This window comes from Euprymna scolopes, chromosome 27 (assembly GCF_053919585.1).
Source record: "Euprymna scolopes isolate OS-2025 chromosome 27, ASM5391958v1, whole genome shotgun sequence".
NCBI classification, from domain to species: Eukaryota; Metazoa; Mollusca; class Cephalopoda; order Sepiida; family Sepiolidae; genus Euprymna; species Euprymna scolopes.
Genome location: NC_136508.1, coordinates 67,433,265 through 67,447,974, shown reverse-complemented (window position 1 = coordinate 67,447,974; position 14,710 = coordinate 67,433,265). Strand labels below are relative to the sequence as shown.

Genomic DNA, 14,710 nt, shown 5'->3' with positions numbered 1-14,710 from the left:
AAATAACTTTATTTGAGCCCAAAACAATAAATGTTAAGGGGGCAAAAAAGGGGTCTGTGTGTCTGTCTGTGTGTTTGTGTGTGTACATTTCCCTCCGAAATAACTCTGTCAATTTTAAGTCTACAGACTCGAAATTTGATATACAGGGTACTGAGATTTAGAAAAATCTATGTGATCCGTTTTAGGCCAGAAATTTCGCTGGTAACGGGTCAAAGTTAAACGATTTTACTTTTCAGAACTCTACCAAACTCCTCCGACAATTTTGGGTCTAAACACTTGAAATTTTAGATATAGGCTACTTGGACATGGATCTAACTTAATAATTTGACTTGAGCTAAAAACAATAAATTTTAAGGGGTCATAATAGGGGTCAAAGTTTATAAAATTTGACCTCTGCGGTCTCTACCAAATTACTCAAACAATTTCTGGTCTAAACATTTGAAATTTTACATAAAGGGTATTCAAAGATAAGGCAAGCTTTTTCATCGGTTTGGGTCGAAATTTTTAGTTACCAATATATAAATGTATGGATGCATGTATGTTTGCATGTCTGTCTAAAACTTTCGACAGAGGAGATGGATTTTATCAAGATCAGCATTGTTTTAACGTCCGACCTTTCAGACGATCTTTCAGACGATATCGAAAAATTGGCTAAAAACATTAATATCTTCACCTTCAACTAGGCACTTTTCCACAGCGGGGGGGGGGTCACTTTTTTCGCAGATATTTTTAAAAGTTATCCTCTCCTTTCGATTGTCTAGTCTTAATTTAAACACAAGTCCCTTCAGGGTTGGCGGTGGTCGTAACCGCAAAGAGGTCAGGTTTTTTCCCGTTCTTTTCCTCCTTCGCGGTACGGGTTCGAGTCTGCCTTCCTACTACCACTTTTTTTTTTAAAATCTGTCATTTCTTTTTTACAAGATGGAATCGCCCGCTCGTCGAAGACAAGATTCGAGCAAGCAAGCACGAAAGGACTACATAGTTCTATAATTATAGAGATTATACATTTGATAAATTATAAAAGCAAATATGAATTTTATTTACTAATAAATAACAAACTTGATAATAAATTATAATTAATGTATTTAATATGCTATTATATTTTAGATATTTCATTGAATTATGTATGTAATTAAGGTACATTTCATGAATTTTTTAGCACTGTTATGGAATAAATTTTCATATTCTTGATTTCTGTCACATGTGATTTTCTATGTTTTTCACAATCATTTTTTTTTCAGCAAGAGGCAACGTGTCTCCGTATGTTACTTCAAACTTGATCTTTTTTTTAAATAAATTGACGTGATCTGAAACAGCTTCTACTCTGTAAATTCCATTTTCTTCGCTACATTTCATATTTCAATATCACTGACCTATGAATAAACAAACAGAGCCTTGTTAATATCACAAAGATATAATTTAAATCCGGCGGAAGGCCACACACCGGATATGCGGCATTTCGGGATTTGCAGCACTCAGGATATGAGAAAGTGAGAAATATTGTATCTATACAAACTCACCTAGGAAATACCAATATGTTTATCTTTATCTGCGCCTTGCAATCGATTTCTCTTGTTCCTTGTAACATTAATCAAACTAAGGCAAACAGTAACTTTAATTATTACCAGTATATTTGCGTATGAATCGAAACGGTTAACATTTCCGGTTTCTCTCTTTTTAGAGAATGACAATAATTAATTACAATGTTTACTTCCACCTTTTTTTCTCTTTTTATAAAATCTCATATCAGTCTATAAATTCCCATTAGATAAAAACGTTAACAAGTAAGTTTGTTTTCTTAGCCAGAAGTCAAGATTGAGTAAAGACATAATCGGGTTTAAGATGCATTCTAATAGACCACATGATATATATATATATATATATATATATATATATATATATATATATATATATATATAAGAGCAAACAGTTACTAAAACTGAGAGACGCTCAAGGGTACAAAAATAAGAATTGTCCCAGTCGTGAAGGATTTCTCCTCCACCGAAAGAGAACAAGAAATGGAAGTGCGGCATCCGAAGAACAGATGCTGCACTTTGATCCTGACCAAAAGGCCAAGAGTAGCGGTGAACCCGTGGAAAAAGAAAGGGAAAACAGGCAGCTGTAAACGACGAAAAGAAGAGAAAAAAAAAGATAAGATCGTAGCTTATGGTGGAAGAACGTGATGACGTTAAATTGGCCATGACAGCCCGTGGGTGGCGAGGATACCAATGAAATTCCGATCTACAAAAGCAAACAGTCGCCGAACAGCGGGGCGACACGTGACCCTATTGAAAAGGCGCGTGGCCTTTGTGGAATCGGATTCAGCGGTTTTTATGTCCTCTCAAAAATAATTAAGTTAGGCATTTCTGTTTTTATGTCAAATTCCATTAGGGAACAACCGAATGCCAACAGAGAAAGAAAGACAGCTCCTTTTTTGGGTATGGGCCGCCTGGCGAAGATTTGACGGACAGTGATCCCTTAATTCTGATTGGCCAACGACCTGAAACGGGAAGAGACCCAGTCCACGCCCCCACAATATAAGCAGCGAGCCTTGAGAGAGTAAGAGGGAGAGCTTTGTTTCCTTGGGTCCGACGAACGAAGATTCCCCCATCGACTGTCCCTGTCACGTAGATAATTGAGTTGTCTGTCGGAGAGAGAGAAGAGAAAACCTCGCAGTTAACAAGTGGCCAGTCCCTAACTAAACAGCTAACTGCGATTGTACCCTGATTGAATACAAAGAAGTTTAAACAAAAAGAAACGCTTATTGACTTGGTCCCTTCAATTGTTTTTGCATGACAAGTCTGTTTTAGGAAACCGGCCGTGACATCATCGCTGAGGAAACATCAAAACCGACAACCGGGGTCATTCCACCACTGGACGACGCGCGGGTGACGTTAAGTGTCACAAAACATGTTAAAAACACCTTGTAAAAGAGTTAAAAACATATTTAATCTGAAAAGGAAACACTTCATAAGTGGATAGCCCTTAATCCGCGGAGTTTCGAATAAATACTTTCCTTCTCATCAGAGGGTAGGAGTTAGCAAAATGCGGGATCGGATTTTGTATACAAAAGTATTTGATGAAATTGCAAGTAAGTCAAAGATCTTACTTGATAACAAAAAGTGAAGCAGAGAGAACGTGGTGAAGAAAAAGGTGATTACACGTGAATGAATAGTCTGGTGAACGGTAAATAATCCAATGACGGTAAAATCCAAAAATATAACTCCAAGAAAGTTAAATGAATTTCCATTTGCACAAGTAAAATCTAAGGAAATCACGTAATTGGAAGATGGTCCAAAATAATCCAATAGGCCGAAATCCATGGAATAATTCACAAATATGTACAAGGAAAAGGGGAAGAATTCCAATAATATTAATAAAAGATATGCTTTTCACACGGCTGCCGAGACATAATATGAATAAGAAAGATCAGGGAAGAAGAAGAGGAAAAAAGATCAGGGAAGAAGAAGAGGATATATATATATATATATATATATATATATATATATATATAATTATTTTTTTTACTATAATAATTAAATTATATATATATATATATATATATATATATATTGTGTTCGACACTTCAAAGTTTTCAAAAATTTCTCAATTAAATTTTACTTTTAAAAAGTGTCTTCAAAAAGTATGACCATCTTTTACTTCATATATATATATATATATATATATACATATATATATATATATATATATATATATATATATATATTATAGGTAACTGATCTGGTTGGCTTCTATATTCTGAAAGAGTTGGGGAAAAAGGAACCAAATATAAAGGGAGGTTTGTATAGAGACGATGCACTCTTTTTCACTAACTCTGGAAGTAGAAATGTATGAAAGATTAGTCAAAGGATATATAATTTCTTTAAACACAATGACTTAACGATAACCATGGATAAAAATCATAAAATAATTAACTTCCTAGATGCCACTCTGAATTAACAATACGTTATCACAAAGCTAATCAAACTTTATACCATATAGATTATAAATCAAACCCCCCAATTTCAATGAAAAAAACAATTATACTTAACATATCAAAAAGAATTTCCAGATTATCCCAAAACGAGGATATATGTAATAACAAGAAAGAATATTACAATTAAGCATTCGCTAGATCTGGATATAAAATTGAAATAAAATATATTAAGAATGTAAATAAAGTATCTAAGGAAGGAAAAATATCAAAACGGAAACCGTCACATGTTATTTCATACAATATGGCAATGGGTAAATCCGATTATAAAAACAGTATAAAAATACTAATCGTAGTAAAAATAATGTTATAGACAATATCAGTAAGTCCCAAAATAATAACAATAATGCCATTTAAAAAAAAGACGTAGAAATTGCGTTTGATTTTATCCGCCTTGCAGTGCACACATAAAAAATAACTCACCAAAATAATTTTTTCAAATTATTGATAAAGATTTCCCTACCGTACCTTGTCTAAGTAAAATTATAAACCGGAATAACGTTAAATTATCTTTTTCAACTACGACTTATTTAGTGGAAACTATTATAAGTTCTAACAATGCAAAAATAGACAAAAATATTAATGAAGGAGAATTGTTAATTAATCAAAACATTGAAGGGAATTCATTTTGCAACTGCAGGAATATTGACGAATGCCTATTAGAAGGTAAATGTCTCATTTCCAATATAGTATAAATATCAATGCGAAATAACAGAACTAGAACATATATTGGGGTCACAAATTGTAGCTTTAAAGAAAGATTTAATAATCATGCAGCATCCTTCAAAATACCACATGATAACAATAAGAGGAAAACAACATCATTAGCAAATTGGATTAGAGAATTAAGGAAATTAAAGAAAAACAAAATTGAATACAAACTGAAATGGTAGATATTGGGTAGTGATAGTAAATACTCACCAAACAAGTCTGGCCGATGTAACTTTGCCATCCCGAATCGTATCATAAAATAATATCCAAAGAAAAACTTTTAACAAACGCCAGGAAGTAATTCAAAACTGTTTACATAAATCAAAGTATACATTATCTCGACTAGAACCTGATTGGAAAATACATTAAATTTAAATTGTATTAACGTACTTAGTAAGAAAAGTTATTTTTGATTTATAGAGATCAATATATAAATAAAAAAGGTTAAGAATAAAAATGGAAATAATAAAAATAAAGTAATAATAATGTTTAAGTAAACAAATAAATCTAAATCAAGTATAACAATGATTTTAATGATAAATTAAACAGAAAATAAAAAGGAAAGGTATGACTTTTATGTTGTACTGTATAGTATGCTTTGAAAATATCATGATAAGTTATGTTAAATTCTATAATAGTAATTTATAGTTGGTTTAATTATATGTAATAACTAACCAATGGGCTTAAATAACACATGATTTGGAAATTTGAAGAAAATATGTGAAATTATCATAACATGATAATTTAATTATTTTCTCTGTGGAGATAAATATATTATAAAGATAAACTAAGTAAATAGATCAAATGAATTTAGATAGCAAATAGAATGGAAAGATATAACTAAATTAATATTTAAAAAAAAAACAATGAAAGTAAGTATGATAATATATCTCACATAATATAGTATTTAATTATAGAGTGATAAATAAGAGCGTACATCTTTATTATATAATTATGGGTGCAGAAAAAATTAAATATTAAATTAGAATATGGAATAGTAGATCATAATATTATAACTTCTAGTGGATCATGATATTATAACTTCTAGATTGATCCATAAGGGTTAGAAATGTTAACGTTCAATTTGTTAAGTAAGCTAGTTTATGGACCGAGAAAAATAAATTTGTAATAATCATAATATTACAAATGTATGGGAGTAATCAGATTGCAAATATTGATCTGGAAATAAACAAGTGATTATTGTTAGATTATTGATATTTTAGTCAAAAGGGTTAATTGTGGGAATGGATGAAAAACAATATTATAGTTATAATAAGGTATATATATATATATATATATATATAGAGAGAGAGAGAGAGAGAGAGAGAGAGAGAGAGAGAGAGGGGGGGAGAGAAAGAGAGAGAGAACATCTATTAAGATAAACTATGTATTTCTATATATAGAAAATATGAGAGATGACTAATTGTGAAATTATCCAAATTACATAGGGGACATATTAGAAAAACCAATTTTTTTCATGTATAATCGTTATAATCGTTTCGGAAACGATATCCTTTTATTTATTCAATATTTACAAATAATTGCATCGAGAAATATTTAAATACTTCGGATATCGTCTCTTCATCAGCATAAAAAATCGGAGGGGAGACACCAAAATTATTGAATCTTTGTGTGATAGTGTTTTCATGTTGCTTTAAAAAAAAAAACGCGTCCAAACCATTCATCGATAAAGATTTTTTTTTTTTTGGAATCTAAAAGATATTGTTGGTATTTATAACCATTGTTTTAAAATCTAAAATGCTCGGGTCAGAAAAACATTAAAAAAGCAACATGGAAACACTATCACACAAAGATCCGTAGATGCCTTTTTCTTGATTTTTTTTGCGGATACTTTCGACTGAATTCTCACAGTCGTCATAAGACGATATTTATGTCTGCTAAGTTTAATCTGTGTGGCAATTCATGATTTTTTTTTCTTAAATACATGTGCGTAACGAGTGTCGTGTGCGGAAACGTGGTCACGTATTAGTGGCGTAGGTAAACAAAATGTACAGGTTAATTGTGAAATGCCTCCCTTAACAAACAACATACTGCCCATTTTCTTTTAAATCTGCTTTTGGCCATGAAGGAAATTTCGCTTGAAAACATTTACCTCGCGATATAAACGCCAAACTTAACTTTTCACCTCTAAACTTTAAATTAACAATTTTACTTTAACCTCCTAAAAAGCAACAAATCCTCTATAAATAAATCATTCAAGAATTTTCCAGCAAAAATTTCAACCTAATCGATCAAAGAACTATACGATCCGGATATTCTTACCTCGAGTCTACGGATGTACGTACTAGCAATGACTTTACGGGCTTAAACATTTTTCATTTAAGCAATATTATTGATTGGACATTGCTATTGTCTAAATACTTGCCATCAATTTGAATATTCTTTTTTTTCTTAATTTGTCTCGGATTTCTATATAATCTTTTAAACATTACTTTGATACTTTGAATCTTTCAATATTTTTGCTAACCATCAAAATTGTAGCTACTCTATATAAATTTCCTTTTGTCCACCGTTTTCTTCTGCTGAAAAAAAGCCAACCGTCTGGAACTCCATGTGTTCGTTCGCACCTGACCTCCATAGAATGGAAATATGTCAGAAAGTTTAACAAGGTTTTTTAATATAGATCCACAAAATATTGTGATAAGTGTTTCAGTGTGAACAGGTATGGTATAATACATTATGGGGTTTATCTATTTTATTTTTACTTTCATCATATTTTGCTTTGGTTTTGATACCCCCAAATTCGAAGCTATCTCTTTACAACCCTTCCTTTTCATAACCTATCATACTTTCATAAATCAGAGTCCATTTTCTGTAGGCTGTCTTTAACCCCAGTCACCGACGGGTACATTTGCTAGTATATATATATATATATATATATATATATATATATATATATATATATATATATATATATATATATTAAGACTAAAATTAAACAAAGAACAAGTTAATTTATTGGAAACCTGGAAAAATCATGCATTACAATAGAAAAATGGGAGCATGAAAAGTAATATGGTTAAGCTTAAACATGGAAAAGTAAAAGACTGGTTGTTTAAACTGGAAAAGAAAATTACAAGATATTCTAGAAAAAATGTAATCAATTTATAACGTAAAATATTGCAGCATTAAGACATTTTAATTCAATTCATAACATTATATAATCAATTCTTAATGCTGCGCCATTTTAAGTTATAAACTTATTATATGTTTTACTAGAATATATACAAATAAATGTTTCCAAGTATGTGTCAGGGAAAAAGGCCGGAGGTCACATTGAGCTAAAAGATGTGTAAATTACACTGAAGATTAGAACAGTAGTCAGAAGAATCTAAATAATGTGATATATATATATATATATATGTATATATGTATATATATATATATATATATATATATATATATATATATATATATATAATAGTCTTAATTTTTTGCCCACATAAACACACATATAATAACAATGTACGGCACTCGCCTGCTTTCAATACAATATATATATATATAACAACTTCATTTACTCACACAAATTTAATATACGAAAGTATAGATTTATGCGTAAACTTTAAGTATTTACTTCAAAAGTGCTCAATACGTACGTAGAGCTAGTTAGTAATTTATAAAATATATATGGTGATTAAGCTACACTGAATATTCTGCGTTTCATCCACTGTAGGATTCGTCAGGCTTATGCGCGAATTTTGTGGTTGCTTCTTGTTTTTATATATGTTGAGGATTTCTAGTTAGCCAATCAGCTTTCTAGTATCCACCGCGCCCCCTCCTTTTTGGCTGATAGGAGGGGGCGCGGTGGATACTAGAAAGCTGATACAAGTTGAGGCTGCAATTTTGGAAGATCGGTGTATTACTATTCGCCAAATAGCCCGTCAAGATTATTACAGGGTCTGTGGAAACTATCATTCATGACCATTTGCATATGCATAAGGTGCCTGCCAGATGAATTCCCAGGTTGCTCACACCATTCCAGAAGCTCCAGCATGAATTTGGAGATGTGCCAAGAAGATGAGTCAAAGTTTTTCAAAAGACTGATTACACAGGATGAAACCTGGGTCCATCACTATGATCCAGAGACCAAAGCCCAGTCAATGCAGTGGAAGCACTTGGACTCACTACCTCCAAAGAAGGCAAGGGTGCAGCCCTCCACTGGCAAGGTCATACTCACAGTCGTCTGGGACCAGGACGGATTTGTGATGACAGATTTACTGGCAAAGGGTACCACAATTACAGGAGCCTATTATGCTTCACTTTTGAGGAAATTAAGGAACGCTATCAAAATCAAGAGGCGGGGCAAGATCAGTAAAGGTACCCCCCTCCTGCAGGACAACGCTTCGGTCCACAACTCGCATGTCGCCGAATCAGAAGCACGGGCGTGTGTTTATGAAATTGTTCCCCATCCTCCCTACTCTCCTGACCTAGCACCCTTTGACTTTCACCTCTTCCAGCCATGAAGTTGTTTTTGAAAGGAAAGCGTTTCCCAGATGATGCAGCCTTGATTTCTGAAGTGACGTCGTGGTTGGAGGACCAACCTGGGGTGTTCTACAAAAACGGTCTCCAGAGCTGCATCAAACGATGAGAGAAATGCATAACTCTGGGTGGTTCCTATGTAGAGAAAGAATAATAACTGTGCAAAGTTTCGTTGCTCTACTGCTATGGGAAGTGGGCCAGGGTCATTACTTATTGCACGCCCCTCGTATATATATATATATATATATATATATATATATATATATATATATATATATATGCAACGCATCATTTTTGTACCAATCTTATATATATGTTATGTCGTTTTTATACTCATTGTACGAATTTATTTTTAATTATAATACTTCTCAGCGCCGAAGAAGAGTTAGGTCGATGATACGTAATTACATTTGCATAAGTCTCATTAAACGATTATATAATCGATCTTAATAAATCTCTACCTTGTATTTATTAGTTAAAAATACTGCTTTTCAGTTTAATTTATAAATACATCTTCAATTATCCAATTAAATATATGTGTAGGTGTGTGTCCAATGTATAAGGTTTATTTCATTAATATATAAGAAAGTGTGCTAATAATTCGTGACTCTCTTGCATCGTTAACAATTCGCTGTCACATCGTGTCAGCTAATGGGATGATGTCTTCCAAACAACATATGGTTGTACGTGCCTTTCCAATTCCGATATTCATAAGAATGCGTAAAATTCTCTTATTTTCTCTATCTGGCTGCCACATTGAACCGATTACAGTGGCGTCGCATATTTTTAGTATTTAAATAAACATTAGAATTGCCATATTCATGACACCTGCTTGTCTCAATGTCTCAGTTTTCAATAAACCATGATCGCAGATAATAATTGTTTCCAAACACAATGACAGATTTAAATAATTTCGTCTTAAACTTGGACAATTAGAACGCAAACTAATTTGAATATTATGATATTTGATAATAAATTTTGACAGATACTTTCAAATTTTCACGTGTCGTATTCAACTGTACTAAAGATTGGTAAAATGAAGACATTTTTAACAATCGCATAAAATACTGCAGCAAAAGTGCATATTCCTTCATTTTCAAATAAACAATTATATTAATTTTGAAGAAATATTAAACCGTTTCATATCCCGTGCATATAATAATAGTATGTGCTAAAATTATTTAAACTTATTTACGTTGTGGGGAGTTTTCCTTTTTACATAGAAGTCGCCACCTATCAAGGAGGCTACTCGAGGATAAGGGATAATGATTGTACGGCAGTAAATGGGGTAATATTGTAGTAATCGTTAGTAGTGGAAATTTGGTAAATTGGATTACTTAAGAATACAGCTCACCAACTTAAGTGGAACGGCTCATCAAGAACTTGTTTACGTTGAACTTGAAGACGACCATATTGTAGTCAGCTGGAAAGCAGGGAAATGGAAGAGAGTTCTACAGGCGTGCAGTTTTAAGAAAGAAGTTTTGTTTATGGAATCTACGTTTAGATTATGGCACAGATAAAGAGTGAGAAACATTATAGATAGTGCTTTCAGCTGGACGCGTGTTTTTTTTACATAGGCGTCACAACTTATCAAGGCCGAGAGGCCACTCAAGGATAAGGTTAAAAAGAGTGTACAGTAGTAAAAAGGACAATATAGTAATCGATAGTAATAGAAATTCGGTAAATTTGTTAACTTAAGTGGAACGGCTCACCAGAAACTTGTTTACGTTGGACTGTAAGACGAGCAAATTGTAGTCAGCTGGAAAGCAGGAAAACGGAAGAAAATTCCACAGGCGTGCAGTTCTAAGAAAGAAGCTTTGTTCATGGAATCTACGTTTAGGTTTAGGCACAACTATAGAATTATTGATAGTGTTTTCAGCTAGACGAGTGTTTCTTGTGAAAGTTTGGCGAGGGGGGGAACAATAGACTGAAGCTCAGTCGAACACTTTCCATGAAAATAACGATAAAGCAGAGACAAACTCGCAACATCTCTTCTATGAGATAGAGGTTGCAGCGAAGAGAAAAGTACATCTCTTAGGAGGCTACGAAGTCTATTTTGAACTCTATCAAGGCAGTCCTTTCTAGCAGCTCCTGCCCAGATGTGGCAACAGTATTCCATCTTGGACGTATATATAGATAGAAGATTGCATCGGCAGTGAGATATCTACTGGATCGATAGAAAGATCCGGCCATTTTCCCAGCGGCCTTAGCAACAGATTTGATGTACGTATTCAACTTAAGATCAGGAGTAAATGTCAATCCCAGTAGCTTGTCAAAACTTGAGGCCTCCCCAAGACGAGAGCCATTCATTTTAATTGATGCCAGATGGGGATAAGAACGTTGATGATGTAAAGATAGAAGTTTGGTTTTAGATGCATTAAAAGTAACCAGCCACTCCTTTCCCCATTGTACAACGTGCTCAAGATCAGAGGAGAGAGAATTTGAGAGAACTTGGTAGTTTACTGTCTTAGATGTGCTACCACAAATGGTAGTGTCATCAGCATAAATGTCTACAAATGATGTAAGGGTGTGATTTGGAAGATCATTAATGTAGATCAGGAAGAGAGTTGAGCCCAGTATGGACCCATGAAGGACTCCAGCATTAATACTGTGAGCTTCTGATTTTTGCCCATCAACTACTACTCTTATGAACCTGTTATAAAGAAATGATTTAACAATTGAGAAGACATTTCCAGCTATACCATAGCTAGAGATCTTGTGAAGTAAACCTTTATGCCATAACCTATCAAAGGCCTTTGATATGTCAAGAGTAATTTCCCTAGAAAGTTTCCCTCCGCCGAGAGATTCGCTAATCATATAACTGTTAGCAGCGTGTACTCTATTCCAACTATCTTCAGCAGATGCTGCTGTAGATCTAGCAGAAAGGAAACCATATTGTGTGTCACTAAGAAGGTTATTTTTGTTGAGAGTGTTGATTACTTCTCTATTTAACACAGATTCCAGCAACTTACTCATGACGCACAGAAGACTTATTGGCCTGTACTGAAAGGGGGATAAGCGATCATCTGCATTTTTAAATACAGGGCATACTGATGAGATTTTCCAGGGTGATGGGAAGCAATTCTCCTTAAGATAACGTTTAAACAGTTTTGTAAGTATGGGCGCTAGTTCTGGTTGAAGTCTTTTGAGTACTATAATTGGAATACCGTCACGGCCAGTGTCTTTACTGGAATCAAGGTTTTTGATTAGCTTGGCAACATCACGTACAGATATATGTATATCACATAGCGTGTTTTCTGATACAGGAGGAAATATTGGGTGTTGGCGGCCTTGGTCGCAAAGGGTAGACTTAGCTGCAAAGTTCTTGGCAAGGAGTTTGGCTTTGTCTGATGCTGACGAGATTAACTCAGGTCCATTGAAGATAGTTGGAATAGAGTACACGCTTCTGATCAGGATTCTGTTTGCTATTTGCCAAAACTGGTGGGAACCAAGCCGCTGCTCAGCGACTTTGGACTTGACGGATTGAGCATACAACTCTCTTGCATTCTTTATTACTTTCTTACAATGGTTGCTCGCAGTCCTGAAAGCGGCTTTAGTTTCCATACATTTATTACGTTGGAAGCAGTGGATAAGTGATTTCTGTGCTCAATGGCAGCAGCACATACTGGAGATAACCATGGCTGGCTATTAGGTTTTTGCTGGAACTTTTTCGAGGGTATGAAACGGTCTATACCTACAATTAACCATTCCGTCAGGTCTGATACTATAGAGGACACATCCTTTTTAAACATGGAACGCAGAGATAGATCCGATATAAATATACGGAAGCTATCCCAGTCAGCATTAGTGTATCGATATACAATGGAGAGGTACGTGTTGGGACTTATTACATTTCATTTTTATCTTAATTGATACAACAGAGTGGTCTGAAGATCCAAGAGGAGACAGAACAGAAACTGAAGGTAGTTCAAGGCAAGTTGTGAGAAAAAGGTCTAGTAGACTAGTATCCTGGCCGTCATTGTCGGGCACACGGGTGGGTTCGTGAACAATCTGAGTGAGGTCATTAACAATGGAGAAATCATGACAGAACCTCCCCTCATCATCGGGCTTCTTTGAGTTGGTCAACCATTCCACGTTGTGAACATTGAAGTCTCCACATACGTGAATGTTAGCTGAAGGATAAGCAGATAGGACTTGGTCAATTTTCTCAGATAGGCTTTTAAAGATAGTAACTCCGCTGTTGTGGTGGGGGGAGGGGCGATCGAGAGTAAATATAAATGCAGTAGTGTGAGCTAGTGCAACCCGGAAGCACATATAGGGTAAGTTAGGATCTTCTCTGGAGATGTCTCTACCACATGGAAAGCCATATTTAATTTAGGCATATAGTCCATGCCCATGGCGATTTTGGGGGTCAGATTTAGAAGTTAAGTTAGAGTAGCCTTTAATTGCGAACTCATCTAGGGAAATAGCCTATCCAATCTGTCCAATGCCAGTTTCACTTAAAAATAAAACGTCTGGTTTAGTCTCCTGTAATTAGGTTTCAACCTCTGGAAGGTTAGAACGTAGACCCCTGATGTCGGAGAAACAGACCTAGTAGTGGGGGTCTACGTTGGATGTTGGTGATCCGGGTATTTCATCGGTTTCTTATGTAAGTTTGGCAAGCGGGGACGATGAATTGGAGCTCAGACAAGCACTTGCCATGAAAATAACGATAAGGCAGAGACAGACTAGCAACATCTCTTTTATGGGAAAGATGTTGCAGGGAAGAGAAAAGGGCATCCCCTACTAGGCTACGAAGTCTATTTTGAACTCTGTCATGGTAGGATAAGTCTTCTAGCAGCTCCTGCCCAGATGTGGCAACATTATTCCGTACTAGGACGTACTTGGCTTTTATACGAGTAGAAGATTGCATAACCCCCCCAAAAAAAACAGGCTCCTTCAGCTTTTGATAGACTATGAATACCCACGGAGGAGTGCCTGCGCGTGAAATTTTTGTGGTAGGAGGTGCGCAATCTCCAACCACACCTCTCCTGAGTCAACATTGTTAAATACCAGTGGCAAGTGAAGTGTATGTACAGGATGACTGGAAACAAATGCCGAGATAAGCGGAGAGCACATACAGCGACTAGAATTCCCAAATGGTCACCCATCTGGTACTAACCAGGCTCAACGTTGCTTAACTTCGGTGATCTGACGAGAACCGATGTGTCAATGCGATTATGGCGTATATAATTGCATCAGCAGTGAAATATTCACTTTCAACATTGATGGAATTAACTATTCTATGGTTTACAAAATCAATTAGCAATAAATTGGTTGGAAATTTCTTCTTCTTAAAAATATGTTGTCTAAGGGTTTTAGGTGTATTATTAGGGCGACATTTTCAAGTATAATAAATAATTTTATTCGGATTTATCTATTTGTAAATAAAACCCAGATTTTAGCTGAAGAGTAGGTGTGAATTATCACCAGAGAACTGAGTCTGCATTCTTCAACCCATCACACTTAAAAAAAAAATATGAAAAAAATTTATTTTGCGTCACT

The 14,710-nt window shown here is 34.6% G+C and overlaps 1 pseudogene; it reads right to left on the bottom strand.

Moving 5' to 3' along the window:
• Nucleotides 1-1,872: 1,872 nt before the first annotated feature.
• LOC145249231 (U2 spliceosomal RNA) lies at nucleotides 1,873-2,083 on the bottom strand (annotated as a pseudogene).
• Nucleotides 2,084-14,710: the final 12,627 nt, after the last annotated feature.